Source organism: Rhamphochromis sp. 'chilingali', assembly GCF_963969265.1.
Source record: "Rhamphochromis sp. 'chilingali' genome assembly, chromosome: 7".
Classification (NCBI taxonomy): domain Eukaryota; kingdom Metazoa; phylum Chordata; class Actinopteri; order Cichliformes; family Cichlidae; genus Rhamphochromis; species Rhamphochromis sp. 'chilingali'.
The window spans coordinates 10,820,142-10,840,967 of record NC_137934.1 but is presented as its reverse complement, the minus strand read 5'-3'; the positions used below and the strand labels follow the sequence as shown (position 1 = coordinate 10,840,967).

General features: G+C 40.0%; 2 protein-coding genes across 2 annotated transcripts in view; one reads left to right on the top strand and one right to left on the bottom strand.

Annotated features, from left to right (window-relative positions):
• Positions 1 to 5,964, bottom strand: part of lrtm2a (leucine-rich repeats and transmembrane domains 2a) — a 28,039-nt gene extending 22,075 nt beyond the window's left edge. Inside the window, exon 1 of the mRNA XM_080886803.1 lies at positions 5,465 to 5,964. The gene's annotated coding sequence lies outside the window, so the exon portion shown is untranslated. The remainder of the gene's footprint in view (positions 1 to 5,464) is intronic.
• Positions 1 to 20,826, top strand: part of cacna2d4a (calcium channel, voltage-dependent, alpha 2/delta subunit 4a) — a 107,338-nt gene that overhangs the window by 54,065 nt on the left and 32,447 nt on the right. The gene's annotated exons all lie outside the window — the stretch shown is intronic.

The following is a 20,826-nucleotide window of genomic DNA, read 5'->3' as shown; positions in this document are numbered from 1 at the left end:
TGAAAGGATAAAAAGAAAAATAGAGACAAGGCAGGAAATACCAGAAGGAATAGGGAGGTAAAAATAAGGGCAATGGGTAAAACAGAAGCACATAAAAATTCTTCTGCACCACCTCTTTAGTGTTTTTGCATGTGTATGTGTGGGTTTGAGTTGTCCTATTTGTTGTATCATTATTTTCATTAGTACCTGGCAGACACTGAGGAAAATATAAAGCACTAAACTGATGTTGCGTTTCTTTATTTAGATTCTCTTTTGGTATGTTTTCTTATATTTCCACATTTATTCCTGTTTTTTTTCTTTCTTTGTGACCTTCATTTATTCAGCATTCGTTTCTCTCCTCGTGGCTTTCATTCATTCCCTCTCTTCCTCTCGGTCCCTTTCTCTCCTTAACAAAGGAACAGAGGCATGCACCGAGGATATTCAGCAGATGGATTTCCTGCATGTGATTAAAGTCACATTAGCTCTGCTCTACTGGGAAATTTCAGTTGTTCTTTTTAACTGAGCACATGAGCTTCTTTTGGAAAACTCAGAAGCATTAATGAGCAATGGAGGGAACTTCTGGAAGATTCATCTGTTTGGTTTAAGCTCTAAGCCGCAAATGTTTCATTTTTGATTTTGCTGGTAGGGTGTGACTTGTAAAGCTACATTACCTTGGTTGATACTGTGACTGAGTGATTCAAATTTAAGTCTCTACAATTAATTAACGACTGAAAACTAACAGACTCACCAAAATGTGGGTATTTTTGGGTCCTTGCTTGTCTGAGCCCCCTATACAGCCTCGGCACAGCAGAATTCATATGTATATCATTTGAAGAGTGCATTCTTCAAAGATTTAACTTCATGCTTGTGAACTAATTTTCCATCAGATTGAATATTTCTGTGTGAAATAATTCTTATTTCCTTTTTCACCTTTGGAACTGTAACTGGTGCCTGGGTTTTTATGTTGGCCATTTTTCAGATGATTCATGGCTCTGTTTATGTTTTGATTTATTCAAAGGAGGGAAAACAGTGCTTTTCTTTGCAAGCAAGTAAAACAATGAAATCATTATTTTTTCTAAATGGCTGCAAATACAGTGAAAGGAACTCACATCTGGTTATTAGACAAAGAGCGACTGACATTTTTTTTGGCCTCTCTTTTGCCGTTCATTAGCTTAGTGTTGCCATTTTTAAACTACTTTGGAGGGAGGTACAAATATTTCAGCCGATATTGCCCTTTGGGCATCTTGACTAGTAAATTTAACTTTATTGATCACACTGGCCAATGCTTATTCGTTCTGTTACAACAACAGTGCTGAAGACCTTAAAAGTGGGACAAACTGGGGAATAAATAACAAAACATTGCATTTCATCAGCAAGATCAGTAATAGTCCAGAATTTCACATGTGAAATAACATTTGAATTGTTAAAATTTGCAATTCATTCATGTTAAGCTTTGCCAAAATGTCATCATGTGCCTATGTATGCTGGAACTGATGTATTGAAGGTGTAGCAGAAGGTCACCTTTGCAGCCACGTTACTGGTGATGTGGCATCAAGCCTGCCAGGCTATTCTCAGAAACCTTCTTTTGACCTGGACAGGGGGCACCCAAAATCTACACATGCACCTATGCACGCATTTATATACATACACGTGTAAATACTTGGGTGTCAGAGTGACCCTGCCTATTGAGGAATCACGTAACACCTCCTCCCCTCCTCTCAGCTCCTCTTCTTCCTCTCCTCTTTACATTTTACTTTTGTCACTAACTCTTTGCTGTACTCACTCAGGCTGCAGTTGCATACCGCAGAGACTTTATGCAGGGCAACGTTTGACCACACGCCTTGGGGCAGACACATGAATCAGGCAGATTGTGTTTCTCCTCTCATTTATGGCAGGAGGTTGTTGATAGTGAGGAAGCGAGTTAACTTCATTCATGCTTGACAGGTTTATACTTTGTGATCTTGCTAATCAATTTCCAGGACATGCATATGTGTCCTCCACAAGATTATCAGCTCATGTAACAAAGCAACTTAAAGAATCGGAACAAACCTTATGTCTGAGTGATGTTTTTACAGTAGCTAGACATGTTTATATTTTGCCATCTTGAGCTCAATCCATCCATGTCTTATGTCTCCATAGCAAATGTGCACAAATGCTTTAGGATGCAGAACAGATGGATAATGTACAACAAAGATACTCAGTGCTACAAGAGGCAGTAAGCAATAAATCAATTCTTTTCTACACTGTGGTCATCTGCAATGAGACAACTTAAACACCTTGACAAGAGCTTTAATCATTCGTGATTTGTCATGTTAGTGGGTTCAGCTGGAGGTCATCCAGTTTCATTTCTATATATCTGTGTGCAAAGGCAGGTGCGTTTATGTCTGTTTGGATGCAGGTGTGTAGATTTTGAGCAAATAGCCAAATTCTTCACTTGAAATAGGGGTGTTAAACATACGGCTCAGGGCATGCAAACCGGCCCACTGGATGTTTTTAAAATAAGAGGGAGGGCATAAATTTTGAGCTTTAAATTGTATTTTAATAAGTTTTACAGCTTTTCTGGCTGATAAAGAGCTCCCACGTGGCCATCCATACTGGACCACAGTAATTAAGCAACAGATAAACTAGTGTACACAATTCTATACATTACATAAATGTAAAGTCAAACTTCTTCATATTGACAGAAAGGAGAGTTTCACCAGCCCGGCACACTCACGATCAAAGAGGGCTGGATGTGGCCCGCCATCTAAAATGAGTTTGACATCCCTGACTTAAAGCCATGCTTTTAAATCTCTTATATACACACAGACATGCATACAAAACTAACAGGGAATACAAAATCATGAAAACACTTGAGTGCAAATACATTGTTAAATGTGCGTGTAACCGTGCAGGTTGCTGACAAAGGCAGAGCCAGGCAGCCAAGCTCCCTAAATCAATTTTTAATGGCTTTGTTACACTGGAGAGGGAAGAGATTGGGGCAACATGGCACACACACACACACGCCTAACCACACGCCAGTAGCTGTACAAAAAGAGCAACGTACTGTATGTGTTGACAGGCACATGGTACAGTTATATGTACAGATATATTATGACACATGCATGTGGGTTTGCAGCCACATGTTGAACATTCATATGAATACCATTCTGTCCAAGAGTTGAATTTCACTGAACATATGCTGTTGATTTTAATAAGTATGGAACCGATATTACACCATGTCAAGGTCAAGGAAAATTCTTTCCAAGACAAAACTTTTTCAGACTTGTGTCCCTCAGCTGTGGATAAACAGAACCTGCTAAAGATGGTCAGTTATGCTTCAGATAGGTTTGGACAGCTGACAGCTATTTTTATTTACACTCATTGTCTTGGTATTGTAACTGTATATTATGTCATGATTTTTTTTGCTTTCTTTACTTTTATTCTGTGTAAATGATCAGTTTTTGCTAATATCACATACAATCTTAGCTAGTCTCATTTTTTTTGAACACCACCCAGATCTGACAGTAGTGCTTAGGAGTAAGAGGCTAAGAGTAAAATTTGTCATTTAGTTAAGTGCATCATTAATATCACCCAGACTCATTAAATCCTTTGCAGCTGATATTATCTAAATCATTTAATGAGTGGTTTCACATAAGCCCCCAGACTGGCCTCAATTGTTAGCCATGTTTCTTAGTAGACATACAAAACTAGTGCAGCCACATAATCCATTAGTTTTATAATTGTTTTCTCTAGAATAATGTCAGAAGGTGTCTGCGTTACTTGGAAAATAGTCTGTTTTCATTCATTTTTATCTAAAGCAGAGAGGCACAAAAGGGTGATGAAACCTCACACCTACTGCATGATCATACAATCACAGTGCAGCTATTGCAAGCTAATCACTCTTACATCACACCATCTGAAAAGAGATTAGAGCCCGTGAAGTGTTATAAAGCAGGTAAAAACAGCAACACACTACCCAGAGGCCTCTGAGTGAGAATTAACGCAGTGCCATTTAATGGCATCTATCAAGGGCTCTACATTGATTAATATTACATAAGATATTGTGAAGGTCATGAAAAGAAAGTACTGAAGAAATGTTCAACCAAGTTTCCATTAAACTGTTGGAGCAGTGTAAGATCACAGCATGTAGAAGGGACAGTATAAAAAACAAGTAAGCATAGATCATTTCAAGAATTAAAGCAGGTTTGCTTATATTCTGTACTGTGGTAAAAAAAAATGGTAAATGGCCTGTATTTATATAGCGCTTTACTAGTCCCTAAGGACCCCAAAGCGCTTTACATATCCAGTCATCCACCCATTCACACACACATTCACACACACACACACTGGTGATGGCAAGCTACATTGTAGCCACAGCCACCTGGGGCGCACTGACAGAGGCGAGGCTGCCGGACACTGGCGCCACCGGGCCCTCTGACCACCACCAGTAGGCAACGGGTGAAGTATCTTGCCCAAGGACACAACGACCGAGACTGTCCAAGCCGGGGCTCGAACCGGCAACCTTCCGATTACAAGGCGAACTCCCAACTCTTGAGCCATGATCGCCCCCCCTGTGCATTAAGAAAGGGCTGCAAAAATAGCAGAATGATGTGCAGCGGTTGTGATGTACTGGCAAAAGTCAGACCTGTAGATCATGTGACTTTAGGTTATGCATGAGACTTTTGAGCAAGCAGCATTGTCCAATTGAAACAGTTTTGACTTTATAAGCTTTAGAGCATTTAACTTTAAATCAGGAGGATGGATGGATGGATGGATGGTGTTTTTCACATTAGTTCTTTCACTAATTTGATTGGACTGAATATACACCTTCAGATACTTGTAGCAGTTAGTTTTTACTACATCTGTGGTTGGAGCATTTGGCATATTTACAAAGGCTACAGTGTATTTCCCAAAGGCTGTATCTCAATAGATGATTCATCAGGAGCCTCTTTACCAGCAACAGTTTCTATTAATTTATTTTGCAGTCATTTCAGAGGGAATTTCAGTTTCTTTACTGTTCTCTAACATCATATTATGAGATCTTTAGACCATAATATTTACTGTTCATGCCCACTAAGACATGTTTTATAATATGACAGCCAGGTTTATTCCACAGCACTGCAGCACAGCAATAGTTTTTAAGGTATTTTCACAAAAAGGAAATGAAGGAATATCCTGTTATAGTAAGCATGCCATGAATCATAACTCTCATACTTTTCTACTGCCCACCCCTGCAAGCTTTGGCCCAAAACCACATCCTAGGCATTCCTGTCAATGTGTAGTGTGTGTCCAGGAAACAGCCCGAGGGCTGACGTTTACGGCTTCCACCTCCTCACAGTATGCACTTTTGGCCCCGTCTAGAATTCCCATATGTTTCAAGAAAAACACAAATGTAATTTTCTTTTTTTCTGCAGTGTACTTTGTTTGACATTATAAATATTAAATTCCAGTCAAAAAAAAGAAGAAATGAATGAGTGGGGTGAACACCGTCAACCAGACTTACCTTTTGACCAAATATCTCGGACAGCACGAGCTTTATGGCTTTCTGCAATCAGCCATTCGTCCAAAAATATTATTTAAAAAAAAAAGAAAGAAATAAAGCTCAAAAATTTCTGACTGGACAAAAAAAATGAAGAAAAGCTGTCACCACTACAACTAAGAAAATCCATACATTCAAGATCCTGGTCAGATGAATAATGTAAGATTAATCCTTCTCTCTGAATAAAGACAATTCCTCCAGCTTCCCTTCAACCCACCGATAAATTGTGAAGGGATGGATTGTGTAAAAAAAAAAAGATGAGGATTTTAGAAAAAAAACAGAGGTAAAGAAAGGCTTAGAGGAACAAGAGGAGGTAAGAGAGGCTAAGGTCCTCAGAGGGAGAGGGATGGAGATAGTTAATCCTTTTCTTAGGATCTGTTCCGTATATGAATGATATGTCCAGCGCTGTCCTGCTCGTTAGCTTGCGTGTTGCCGTGTGTCTGAGAGGCGTGAGTATGTGTGAAAAAGAGAGAGACGGTGTGTGTGTGTGTGTGTGTGTGTGTGTGTCTGAGAGAGATAGAAAGAGAGGCAACAGCGTTAGGTTGCTGGCGTCATGCGCTACCCCTTCTGTGTCGCTATGTTTGTGATTCCTGCACTCAGCACGCGTCGGAGCGTGTGTGTGTGTTTATCCATGCATGTACACTTGAGGGTTGTCTTTCCGGTGCGCCTTTGTTAGACTGTGTGTGTGTGTGTCTCGATACTCCCACCTCCCCCGTTTTTCTTTACGGTACGTGTGTGTAGCCGTGCATGTGGCAGGAGAATGTACGTGTGTGCGTGTGTGTGTGTGTCTTGTCAAATATAGTAACATTAGTGTATGCTGCCTCTGTCTGCCTGCAGCTCTCCCACTGTGACAGAGAGAAGAAGAGGGAGGTGGAATACAGAGTGCGTGATAATACGAACGAGTGAAAGCTGAAGGAGAGATAAGGGAAAATACAGAGCAACAGAGTGAGGAGAAACTAGAGAGTGGAGTGGAAGGCATTGGGAGAAATGTGAAAGAGGGTGCAAAAAATAAATAAATAAGGAAGCTAGGTAGGAGAAAAGGGAGGCAGAAGACACGGTGGGATGAGGTTGATGGAAGGGGGACGGGAAGAAAGATTTGAGAGAGAAAGCTGTGGCAGTGGAGCGAGGGAGGATGCGAGAAAGAGAGAGAGAGAGAGGGAGGGATCAGCTGATTTCAGTAAAGATGAGAATCTCCCTCTGCCACATGGGCTTTTCTCCTCCCTCGATTTTTTTTCCTCCTCACGTCTCCCTCTCTCAGCTTTCATTTTCATCCTATTCCCTGTGGCAGCTCTCGTAACGGCTGTGTTTGTGTGTGTGCATGTGGCTGTATGAGCACATGCACTGGTGTGTGTGTCCTTGTTTACATCTCACGGACAGAACTGTGATCCTCATGAGATAAAGCAGTCCATTTTTAGGTAAATTAGATAGATTAAACTAGATAGGTTTATGCATGCCTGTGCAGTGTTTTGTGAATAATTGTGAGAAGCGTTTTGGTGGAAGATATCATTGACAAGTTTAAGACAGGTGTTAGTAAGACAGTATGTGGTTTGTAAAGCGGGAGTAGGGTATGAACTGGTGGGGCGACTGTGTGTTTGTTTGCACACAGCATATAACTACTTGGCTGCTTCCTTACATGGCTTGAATCATAGCTCTCTCACACATACACACACACATTGTGCTGTTAATGAGCATGTGAATCGCTTGGCTCAGATTCAGTGTTCAAATGAGAGACTAGTTGTTTCCATAAGAAACTGAACCAAAATCGCTCATGAGCCAAGCGTCTTTTTCTCTCTCTTTCACTAAAGGGACTGGCATTGTTAACAGAGGGGGGTTTTCATCCTCTCTTTCTTTTCCACATGCTGGAAGCCACCGATGACTGATTTTTACTGTTTTTATTTGGCAAATATGGCCAATAGAGCTGGGCGATATGAGATTTTTTCATATCACGATATGTTTTTTTCATTTCAGGCGATAACGATATCTATCACGATATAAGCCAAATAACTATATTTGTAAGATTTAAATGTGCCGTTGCTCACAAGTAAAATGTGAAATAATCAGCAGCTTGTTTTTATTTAAATATTTATTTCCCATAATAAGTTCAACAGGGTAGATGTACTTAAGGAACATGAGACTTTTTCAGATAAATAAAGGCAAATATTGCAAACTACACAAAAGGCAGCCGCTAAAGCGTTTAAGTTTCAAAATAGAACAAACGAAACAGACTAAATTGTCAATTCCACTTAGAAACAAAATATTAATTCTAAAAATAAATCTTAGTTTGTTTTACAGAAGATCAGACAAAACTGACTAACTTTTGTCAATATCAAATAAACTGAGAACTAAAAGGAAATTCTCAATCTCTCCTTGTTGTATAGCTGAGCTTTTCAAACAGTTTTAACAGTTACTTTAGTCTGACAAAAGCCGAATGACGAATTAGCGCTTCCAGTCAGAGACTGAGGCTACGTCCACACGTACACGGGTATTTTTGAAAACGGAGATTTTCCGTTTTCGTTTTAAAAAATAATCCCGTCCACACATAAAGGCAGAAATGAAGGAAAACGCTGCTATGAACATGCCAAAGCAGCAGGTGGCGCTAGATTCCTAACCGTGCAGAAATGTTGGCCAATCAGAAGTCTAGAAGCCTCGGTGGGAAAAAGTAAACAAAGCTGCGGCATAGAAGCAGAACCGAGTCGTATGTGTGGACGGACAGTAACTGTGTGTATATGTAAGCATTTAAACACTGCAGAGTAGAATTAACAGTAACAGTATTGTAGAAATCCATTTCACCGAAACAATAACGTGGCGCACAGTGTGACGCATGCACCAGTTTATTGTATTTCCAGACTTGCTTTCGGCACAATTTACAGTGCACGCTACTCTGTTTTTTGTCAGACTTGAAATAGCCAAAATACCTTCACACAACGGAACTTCTATGGCTCTTCCGTTCGACAATCTCTCCGGCATTGGAACCATCGTCTGTTTTCTCTTCGGTCACGCTCGGTTGATTTTTCTAGTCGGCACACTCATTTCCTCCATTACGTGCTGGCTCCATTACCCGCTGGCTGCTTCCCAAACAAACACACGTGCGGCTTGGCACTTGTGCTGTATGCAACAAGTCACGCGACGTGACGCTGCGGCTGTGATTGGTTCGGCTCTGCGCTACTTAATTTGGATTGGCTGACCTTTTTTTTTTTTTTTTTTTTTTTTAAGAGGACAAGAGCGGCGAGGTCTATCGCGATAGCTTAATTTCTCTATCGAGTAAAAGTTATATCGCGATACATATCGTTATCGTTCTATCGCCCAGCTCTAATGGCCAAAATAGATATTATACACCAACCAGACCAGACCAGACATCAGAGATGATCCTTAACTTTGACCTTTCCGGGAACAAATGGTCTAAAATTTCATGTTGAAGCTGCACCTGTCTTTGGATATTTCCAATAGAGCCCAGTTGATACAGGATTTTTAATACTGATGCTAATACCAATGCACTGATACTGATATTTGGTTATTCAAAAACCTGATATTCCAATACTGACCAATGATTTTTTTTTATTTCAGACACATGAAATATAAAAAGAGTTCCCTAACACTTATGTGTACTTATTGAGTTTAGTTTTTAGGCTCTGCAGACTCTTGGCCTTTGGTGGGCAAACTAGCTAATATGAGCTGATAATATCATCCCTCTAATGAAAAGAGTAGGCTCCAATTAGCAACATTCGAATAACTGTGCAATGCAAAGGACTGTGGAATATAAAGCTGATATCAAGTGCATGGGGCCACTCTGTGACATTTTTACAGTGTTAGACCTCACTCATACAGGCCTAGAGACCAATAAACAAACCCCTGATAAGCTCCAGTTCTGTAATCTCCACCTGGTTGGTGAGTTGTTGCTGGGCGTGGCTAGATGAAATTGGTGGGAAAAAAATGCACCAAAAAAACTCGTTTTGATTGCTTTAGTCTTTAGCAGATTTCCACAGATTGGTGTTTCATATGTAAGATATTGACTTGAGTGCAAGTAGTCGCCAACTACTCGCCGACTGACAGTTAAAATGAAAAGTGTGACGCAAACCGAAAACAGAGGCTGTTTGCCTTCAAGGTAAAAGTCGCACTCTTTAAAATTCTAGGTCTGTGTGACTGTTGCCTTATGCAGCTCCTCAAAGCATTTGAACATCTTCCAGCTTCTTATGATCTTGTTATTTTACAGCTTCAGTAAAAGTTTGCAGCATTCCTGATAAGGTAACTTTGAACTTGGCACATAGTTAGCCACTATCTGGTGAACATACTGATTATTAAGCAGCTAGCGTGCCCAACATTTCCCTTAGATGGCAAAGACCAGAGCAGAATTTAAGGAGGGCGATTATTTTATTTTGAAAGGACATCTATCAGGTGGACAGAAAGACTTTTCCAACTGAGTGCAAATGTTTGTACCATTTAAGATGTAAGTGTAAATACACATCTATTTGTTAAGAATTTTTGCATGAACAAAATAAACAGTGAAGAGAAGAAACAGGAACATCATTCTGGAGGTTGGACCAAACAATTGGAAATGGATTTCAAGACATCCAATCTAACTGTGCACCTTCTTTCAGTTTGCACATGTCAGTGTCTGTTACCAGGCTGAAATATTTACAAAGGCTGGTTAATACATTGGATTGGTCAGCTGCCCAACACACACACACTTACAAGAATAACCTCAACTGAGTTCTCTGGTTTCCTGTCCAAATGTGGGCACTGTGCTGGCTTTATGACATGGATGTAGTTACTGGCAGACAGAAATCATTATTTTAGCTGCCAGTAGCTCCGGATAGTGTTGGCTGTAAGGACATGCTCTTCAGCGGTATTAAAAATGATTGGCTAGAATGACAGGAATAGCATGGAGTGTGCAATATGCTGTTGCACAAAACAATTTTATCTCAGCGTTGAGTGATGTTAAAAAATATTTAAAGGTAGAAAGAAATTCTACTTTTGAATGAGCAGTGGTAGCAACTCTTCCTGTGTTTGTCTGCACATTCGTGTGCAATCCCAAAGGAGTAATTAGTCCTCTAATTAGTCCTGCCAATCCCCTCCAGGGTGCAGAGGTCAGCAGCCAGGGTCAGCTGCTTGGCACTGCCAGGTATTTAGTGCCAGGCTCAAGGACTATTTGCCACAGTTGTTATAAAATATAAAAATCGTGCTTAAAGCCCAGTGTTAATAATAGAAACTGTGGGGTTTTTTGTTTTGTTTATTTTTCACCGGCAGATGTTTCCCCTCCTGCAGTTTTAAACACCACTCAGAAACCAAGTGAAAGAACACTGAAGGCAATTCAGTTTTGTCAGAGGCATCCATCTGTCGGCTCAAAACCCAAACATTTGGTATCTTGTGCCAGACTTTTGTCTTAGCACCACCCATTAATTATCATACATTGCTTAGCATCTGAAAGAGGCCTTGCACTTCTGTGGTATTGTCAGAGATGTGAGCCCTTGCGGTGGCACTTGCTCTCATGTTCCATTTTTACACTCAAAATTCAGAGTGTTTCAACTCTGACTTTGTTTTTTCATTGACCTTGCGGTTTGCAGCAGATGAAATGACACCTGTCTGTGATGTAACCTGAAAGCAATCCCCAGTGGATGAAAAGGGAAAAAAAACCTTTCATATCTTACGGCCATCTTTGTTATCAGGTTCTTACTTTTTCTCCAAAGAAGCACAATTGGTGCTGCTTTTTGCATTAAATTCAACTACTGCATGTAAATCACTGACATGTTTGCCAGCCTCTGCACTGTAACGTGCACCCATCTTGTAGTGAACACAGTTAGCACCCCTGGTATTAAGTAAGCAGCACTAGCATTTGGCAAAATCCAATCTCTGATCTAAAATCAAGGCTTAATATGTGCTCAATCCTTTGTTACTTACAAAATCTGTATGAAAACAAAATCTTTATACTCTATGTGTAAAAAAGAAAAGTATGGCTGTTGTTTCAGAACCACGGACAGCAGCACTGTTTGCTGTGTTATGATCTGATGAAATGACACAGAGTGCAGTGTAGTAGACTGTTAAATCCCCCCCCCCCCCTTTAGTTTCCCAGCTTATTTAATTTTTTGTTGTTGTTGTTTTTGATAGCAAATATTGAATTATTGACAAAAGTTTTATTTACTAAACAGTCCACAGAGAGAGAGACAGTGGGAAACACAGAGGTGAGAGAGCGAGAGCTATAGCTGTTTCTGTGTGACTCACCTGGCTGATTGTTGCTTGCTTTTAGTTTTGTTTAGTTTCAAGAGGTAGCAGGGGTGCTGAGACTTTTTGTCTCCTCAAACCCGCCAGAGCAGCACAGTCACTTCGTCCCAGACCTCCAGATTTACAAATGAAACTCTTTTCTGAAACAACAGAAAGAGTCCACTGTGGCTATAATTCTCAATGTTCATGTAATATATATATATACATATTTAAAAGCAAGTTGAAAAATTCTGATAAATGTTTAATTTAATAAACAACACTGTAGAGAGTGTGATTGCTCCTCTAGCTCAGGTAGTTCATTTAAAATTTTGCACACTGATTGAGAAGGAAGAGCTTTTTACAACCAGGTAAGAATGCAAGGCAAGCTTATTTATTTGTTTCCCCAAGGGATTTTTTCCTCTTTTTTTAGGATTGTTTATATGTCTGGCAAAAAAGGCATGCTGGCATTGGGATCCATTTTAAGTGCCAGCACCTCCTGCCAAGGCGACTTTTATGGCCAGTTCTGTTCCATCAATGATGCAGGAAATACGTGTTATGAAAAATGATTACTTGCAACGGTTTGGAGCAGGAAAGTGTATTTTTTGTGTTTTCTGCATGCCTGTTGTGGTGTTGCACAGAAACATTCATTCTCTAGCTACATGAATATTGTTTTATTTATTATCTTGTTGGCATAATTAAATCCCTGCAGTCCTTGCTGTCTCTTGCCTCCAGTATTGATGATATATGAATTTAAACCCAGTCTGTAGCATTCATTGTAAGTTGGAGCATCACCCCCCCCCCCCCCCCCCCCCTTCTTCTTTCACTCTCTTATGCCAGCTCCCTCTTCCTTCATATCTCTCTCTCTCTCCTTCCCTATCTCCTCACACTCAGCTACCTCCTCCCATGCTGCGTAATTTACTGTGCTATTGGGTGAGTGTCACTGAAGATGAATTGGCCCTAGCCTTTGTATTAACACCAGATCTGGCTGGGCACGTTTAGCACTTCTACCACTAGTTCCTGCATAGAGCAAGTAACTTCAAGGCTCCATCTGTCTTTTCTTGCACACAGAGAAAAATTATACATGTTCACGGTTCCATCAGAGTCTGGACTGGTGTCCCTGTTCCCATTCATCAGCTTTTCCTTGTAATCCGTGAATCAGCCTTATAGTGGCCAGACAGTTTTATGGCTCTTTGGTCAATATGGTCAATGAGGACTGCTGCATAAAAAAATCAATCATGTTTTAATCTGTGGCTTGAGACACATTTTCCCAGACAGGCTTTTATTCCAGTGCCTCAGCCTTTTTATTTTATTTTATTTTATAGATACAGTATAGCTTTTATATACGTTTAACAGTTTTTTTCCCCTCATATTGAATTTTTTCTGTTACGCTTATTGTGGTCAACCCTTTAACTAAATTAGGTAAGGTGACATGCATACTTTACATTCATAGTGACATTTAGGGGTTGATTTAGAGAAAGATAGATGATGCTTCCTTGCAACAGGGTACCTGTTCAGTGGTAACATCATGCTGTGCTAGTCCCAAATAACACTTTAATAACATCAGCTGTTTTGTCCACTTTTAAACGGCAGCACCTGACTATTTTTTAATATAATTAGCAATTAAGCTAAAGGATTGCCTTCATCTGGCCAGGACCTTTCTGTGTGAAGTTTCCATGGTCTACCTATGTTTGTGTGGGTTCTCTCTGGGTACTCCAGCTTCCTCCCAAAATTCACAGACATTCCGTTTGTGTGATTAGGTTAATTGGTGATAACATAAATTTAAATAAGAGAATTATTTTTAATATTTGAATGAAAATCTTTTGCAGTCCATCACTGCCTGAAATCTAAAACCCTTGGACATCATCAAATACATCACCAAAAGCACCGCCTTCAGCTGCTGCGTGTTTGTGGGTGTCTTTCTGCATCAGTTTTATCTACAGTAACTGAAGAGCTGCTCTGTTGGGTTGAGATCAGGTGTTTCACTTGGCCACTGAAAAATATCCATTACTGTCACTTGAGAAACTCTTGGCTTGCTTCTCTGGTCAGCTTTGGGTCATTATTAATTTGCATTGTAAAGCACAGTCCAATTAGTATTGGCTAAATTTCAGCCAACAATATAGCCATGCACACCTGAGAATTCATGCTCTTAATTCTCAGCGGTCACATTATCAGTAAATGCTAGTGACCTGGTACCACTCCACCACATTTGCTCATAATTTGACACATACACTTTGCTGGACGGGGTTTGCTTTGGATCATGACCTGTTTCTTTCCTTTTCCTTCATTTTTTCTTCCGATCATTCAGGTACATGTTAATCTTGGTTTCATGGAAAGATTGCTTTTTTCAGAGCTGTGCAGACTCTTATAGAGGTTTTCTACTAGTCTAATTTCCTGTTCTTGAGTGTTACTATCTTGTAACCCCTCTAGGTTTTGTATTCATGAAAGCATTGCTTGATTGTAGACTCTGACAATGATAAACCCAGCCCCTCAAGAGTGCATTTTTGATTTGCTTTAACTTTGTGAAAGGGATTTCCTTATCCAACGAAAAAATTATGCGAGCATCAACTTTAGTTGTCTTCAGGGTGATTTCAAACCTTTTGCTGTTGCTCAGTTGGTCAGTTCTTTTTAAGACTATACTAGACTGTAGATTATGGCACTCCTAAAGTTTTTGCTGTCTCTGCGACGGCTTTATTTTTTGCTTTTCGGCCTAATAAAACTTCATCTATATAAAGCAAAAATGTGATTTAAACATGAAGAATTGGCCTTTATCAGAATCAGAATACTTTATTAATCCCGAAGGAAATTAGGGTTACAGCAGGCAGCACGCTAATGGCGCATGCGCTCTTACAAAGGAACCTTCTGACCAACTTTACACAAACATCACATTGGGGAGACATGTCAGAAAGGAAGGCTGATAGGAAAAAACAACGAAAATACATAACATGAGGTAAGAGGAGGAGAAAAAAAACACTCAGACTGAGCTCCTAGTGGGAGAACAGTTTGATAACAGAAAAAACACCTCAGCACAAAAAGCACATGACTATCAATACACCATAGAAACACAAGACAAGCAACAGGGGCGGGTAAAGGGTACGAGAGAGCCGGTGTAGACAGCGCATCCGGTCCTGCGGCATGTCTGCGCTGGTCCAGTTGACTGCCATCTTCCCCGGTAGGGCACAAGCATCGAAGGCGTTTGGAAAGGGAGGGGGGATCAGTCTGTGCATATCAGTGTATGTGTGTGTGTGTCCAGAGTTCGGCTGAGACAGTGTCCTTCGCCCCGCCAGGCTAAGTAAAAATCTGCTGAATTTGTCATGAAACAATGGAAGAACTTGTTAGTTAATTTTCCAGTTACTTTTAAGCCTCTGAAAAATGGGCAACTATGTACAAAAAGTGTCTGTAGCTCCTGAACGGTCAATGCAGTGCTTTGGTTAAATCGTTTGACTTAAAGCTTAAATTTTGTAAATGACATATTGTCTGTTTAATGTCAAAATCAATTTCAGAGGGAAAATTACAGAATCTGTCACAGTCCATTAATTTATGTATCTAATTGTATTTTTTTGCTTGGCACCCTAGCTTTACATCGTTGTTGGAAGATCTGGCTGTAAGTGAACAGTGTTCGTACTAACATGTGAGGATGACCAAAAACAGGCGCACCACAGTTCTTGACCTCCTCTTTAAAAAAGAAAAAAGCTCAATGTGTGCAACGACCGTTTCTGACGTATTTCCATGTAGCATGCTATCTGTCACTGGATAAATTAAGTGGTGCAGTTGATGGATTATGAAGCATTTTCGGCACATACACGTTCTCAGTCGCACAAGCACGCACACTCAGATAAAGTTTATCCCCTCGGAGAGTCTCATTAATTTGGCCAAGATGATTTGTTCCGAAAGAGGCTGAATTCATCACAGCCAGACAGATGGTAGAGAGGGATTTCCTAGAGGAGAGCACGAGGGTTAGAGTGAGTGGCGATGGGCATAGAGGAGATGGTGGTGAGGGAAGGAGAACAAGAGGAATGTGGACTTTGGAAAAAAGATGAAATGAAGAGAGCAAGACAATAACAAAGTGTGAAGCAAGAAGAGAGAAAGTTAAAAGCAATAAGACAGAAAAACAGATATGGGATAAAAGAGAGGGATAGTTGAGAGATAAAGAGGGGAGAGGCCCCATCTGTCTTCTTAGAGAGAGATGGAAACAGACATTAGAGGCAGAAGGCGGAAATCACAAGAGGAAACATGGAAGTAGAAAAAGGAAGGGTTGAAAAAAACATACTTCTTACCAGGGGTAAATTGGTCCAGCTTCCTTGAACACTATCTTGGCCATCCTTTAAGTTTCTTGTATGCAACTTGAAGGACTAAAACTATTCATCTAAAAAAATCTTTCTGAATTTGGTGTTGTCATGATGGCCATGGAAGGTGCTATGTAGTGCTCTGAACCAAAATTTCCAATATCTCAACCCAATATCTCAATTGGCTTGAGATATGATGACAACATCATGGTTCACAGCATTTTTCATATTCATTAAAACCTCGGGACAGCTAGAGGGGACGGAGGCCTTGCCGTCTTAAAATGTTGTCATGTTTTGAAGCTGACAATTCAGAAAACTACAGCAAAAGCCCATAACTTGTTACTCATGTGTTTGCTGAACAGAGACCTGTAATCAGGATGATAGCAGTCCTGGCTTTGTCCAAAGTAGTAATAAATCAGTGTAACAAATATCAGCCTCCTTATCGTTTTGGTTTTATTAAAAAAAACTAAACTTTACAGATGATGTTTTTCATGCTTTTTTCCTTAATTGGTGCCATATACACATATACATATATATGTGTACATGTACATGTTAATATGGAGCTTGAAATAATGAGGTCAGCATATGAATAGTAATCCGTGTGAGCCAACAGCTCACTCAAAGCTCAGTCAAAGAGCAGAGAAATCCCTAAAACGCTCACCTCAAGCAGTAAACGCACATGCTGTTCAAACCCTCTGCTTAAAAGGGACTATCCATCAGATGAAAGCTGGCTTAAAGGAAAATGAGGCAAAACTGGGTGGTTTCAGACAGTAGATGAACTAAAAGGGCTTCACTGAGGCTCAGTATAAGGTAAAGAAGCATTATTTGCATTAGAATTGAAGAGTAAAAACAACTAGTTTAGTCAGGTAATAAAAGAGGGGCCATTACATATGAAAAGACGCACATCCAGTACCAAGGTCTTCTCCTTTCACGTTATAAAAGATTGAGTAGGTAATTGAATTCCAGACTTGATTAATGGCCCGAAATGTCATGACTTTAATTCCTTTTGGATATGTAGCAAAGAAAAAGCACTGTTCTGAACACAAACTACCATGTAAACATACAGACCACAAGAAAGAGCACAGCAGTTCGCCTTTGCTCCTTCTTTCTCTCTCACACATAAACATGTTTTTTCTGAGCCTCTCCTCTATGAATGATTTAGTGAGTGTGCCTCCAACAGGCTCGTTTAAGAAGGCTGTGAAACTAGGTTAACTTAAGGTGGGCTGCGCCAGCTTAGAAGGTCCACACACATATAGCTTGTGTCAACATCATTTATTTCCATTTCTATCAAACCGGGTCCTTCATTTAACACGCTTCTTACCCATCAGCTTTAAGATTTAAGGGTTATGACAGCAGCGCTAGTCAGTTATTCCAATATGTCAATAAGTTTCACAAGAATGTGTCCTGTTTTTAATATGTTCAATTCGTGGCTTTGTGTGGGCATTTGTGTGTCTTGTGTGAATAATTCAAAGCTAGTTATCCCACACTGGCACGTGCCAGCATTCCACTCTTTTGAAAAATTGAAAAAAAACCTACAATGTCCCCCCTGCCCATGCATGTGACTCTTTTTGCATCCTTGACTTTCAAAAAGTTGACAAAGTAAGAGACAGTTTCAGAGAGAAAATGAGAGATTATGGTAAGAGAGAGGAGGAAAACAAGGAAGGGAGGTTGAGTCATCATCCTTTCATCCAATCCCCATTCTCTGCCTGTTGCTTTGGTAACATGATGTCAGTGCAGCCTCTAGCAACTCCTCTGAGGTTAGCGAGCATTAGTAGAGAGGTGTGTCTGTGTGTATGTGCATGCATGCGCGTGTGCGTGTGTGTTCTTAAGTCTCTCTTGGCAATTGCTGCCACAAAACCAACTGTAACTTAACTGCAAAAAGCTTAAGGATCATAGGTCAGGTGAAACCGCCAATCAGTAGGTCAAAAGGATGTGTGTCTTTGTTTTAGGTTGTGTATGTGTGTAGTTGAGTGTGTGGGTGTGGGTGCACTTAGCTTTCTTTGTATTTATCAGCCTGAGTCTGTTTTGAATGGTTTTATGAATGGCTTTCTTTGCTACGTGTGTGTGTCTTGTTTTTGTGTTCAGACAGCTAGGATTTCTTTTCATATTAATCATTATAATCAACTATTACTAAACTTCTTTCTTTTTTTTTTACCGCTCAGCAGTCAAGCACAATTTGCTCATTTTTCCTTGCTGGAACAAAGTTTGTTGCCTGGCAACATCACTTTATTGAGCACTCTCCATCAGAAAGTCATGGTATCCGCCAAGGCTTTGGTGAACATTGCTGCTTTAGGGAAACACAAACAGTAATTTTTGGTCTTTCGGTTGAAAGGTTATTCAGTGTGAAGCATGTGGGGTGATTGTTATTTTTGTCAGGGTTGTGAAACCTTGAAAAAGTATGTGGGAATGGATATATTAGTCAGATAAAGGATGCCCTCATCCACCTGCAGAAAATGTGCTGCAGCTCCCAAACATGGTAAGATCAGGTCTCTCTTAAACACGACTTTTACAAAGAGTCATTCATCTACTGTATCTACAGACGTAAAATAGACTTAATTGAAATGTATATAGTAGCAGTATTGAGCTCAGTCAACTTTTTTACATAGTTACTGTCTCTCTGGGTACTGGGCCAACAGCCAAAATAACAATTATGGGAGGATAACAGCAGGAGAGAAAACAGATTTTTAGGCTTTTTAGACCCAATCCAGACAGCACAATTTCCAGTAACATTTCAAAATAAAAGGGAATGATGGCCTCCCAGTGTTTTCTCATAGTTTACCTTACTAAGGCCAGTGTTTTGTCTCACTATATCGCATTAGGCCTTCAATGCATGCATGTGTAGTTAATTCAAATACTGACCAAGACTTTTTTTGTATTGAATATGCTGCCCTAAAACAACCTGGTCTTTTTTTAAGATTTGTTCATCAGCAGCTAATTAGCTAATTATTTCACTCAAATCATCATAAAATCCCTTTTGGCCTTTCCTTATTTTCATGTTTTATTTCGTATTCATGCACCGTTCCTCTCATTATTGAGTTTTAATGCTGTTTGTCATCTTGAAGTGCCTTAGTTTGTGCAAATAGACTAAGCTTAAGCCTATTAATATGCAACAGCAAGTGATTAAGGCAAAGGCATAACTTATCACATTTTAAAGTGGATACAAAGAAAAGAGAAGAAAAGGGGCTGAAAAAAACTGAAATGCCTCTCATTCTGTTCCATCTTACTGATGAATGTTTGACATTTGTGGATAAAAACTGTAATTATGTGTTTGTGTGTTTGTGAAGGAGACAGAGGGACGGAGAATACGAATGCCATTTCTAAGTGGGAAGGCTGTAATCTGTGTGCGTGTTTGTGTTGCTTTGCCTTCCTCTTTGTCAGCGTTGGCGTGTGTGTTTGTGTTCATGCAACACTGATTGTGTTTATGTGCATGTACAAGACACTACGAAACAGTGAGGCACTAAAGCAAAAGACATGATAAGTCTTTGACATTTGTTCGGATAAACAGTAATCTTGTTTTACAAATTCAATTTTAATAAAGAACACTTACTCTTAAGACTTCAAACAAGATAGGTAATGTTATGCAGATATTAACTGTTGAACCTTCAGCATGCCCATAAATGGGTTTTGAGGAAGCGGTTTAAATAGGTCATGAACTGGAAGAATTCAAACACAGCAATAAAAACAAGTTCTAATGAGTTCGCTGGGCTTTTCTGGGTGATCAGTCACATGAACTTAGGGTCAGAAATTAACTTTTGCTGGTAGCATAGTTAAAACGTGCTTTTTTTTGTACTAGCCAAAATTAATGATGATATTTTTGCATCTTACATTAATTCATTTCATTGTGTTAATGAGATATTTTAAGAATAGAAAAGCAAAGCCCAGAACAAATGTGAAAGCTAAATTAAGCTGGTATATTGATCAATGCTGAGACAATTCATGCATTAATAGAAGAAGTATTTATCTAAATAATCTACTGAACTTTTTTGCTACTAAATGTACTTAAGCATCATTCTCTCATTCCTCTGGATACTACAGCTTCCTCTCACAGTCCAATGATGATGATGAAATAAATGATGTCATCATTCATCCATCCATTTTCTTAAGTACTTATCCATTACAGTGTGTTAGGCAGGTTGAAGTCTATCCTAGCAGTTACTATGAAAGAGGCAGGTTACGCCTTTGATAGCTTACCACTGTATCACAGGACTAAGGTGAAAATGTGTGAATTCAAGGTAAATAAGGCTCTAAAGTGCAAAAATGAAACTGCTATACAATTGTCACAAATTAAAATTGTGGTTTATAAACTGAGAGAGGAAAGTGTTCATTAAGACAAGAAAATTTTGATATTTTTTATATTTTTTCTAGTCTTACTGACTGATCAAAGGGCTTTAATGTCACGGTCGGCGATGGCCAACCGTGGGGAAGTGAGGAATGAGGACCCAGGCGCGGAGCTCTGAATAACAACAGTGCATTTATTTACAGTGTGGTAAATATTGATGCACAATTAATCCCCGTGCTCCCCAAGACTCCCGTGTGTGTCTTCCAGTGGCGTCCGCGTTCGTTATCCCCGCTGTCGTGACTCTGCACACCCTGTGCGTGCTGTCCTTCCTCTCCACGCTCCTCCTGCAGGAAAACAATGGAAGCAGCCGTTAGACACTGACCCCTGCGGGCAAACACGATCTGTCCTTCCTGGACTAACACAAACTGACTTGGGAGTCTAACTCAGTGATCCTGTGTCGGTGGGAGCTCCAAGACTCTCCTAAGTAGCTCCTCCGACAAGCCCTGATCAGCAGCAGGTGTGTGGCTTCGGGTGTGGCCAGTCCCCTAGCAGGGCCACACCCACCAGGC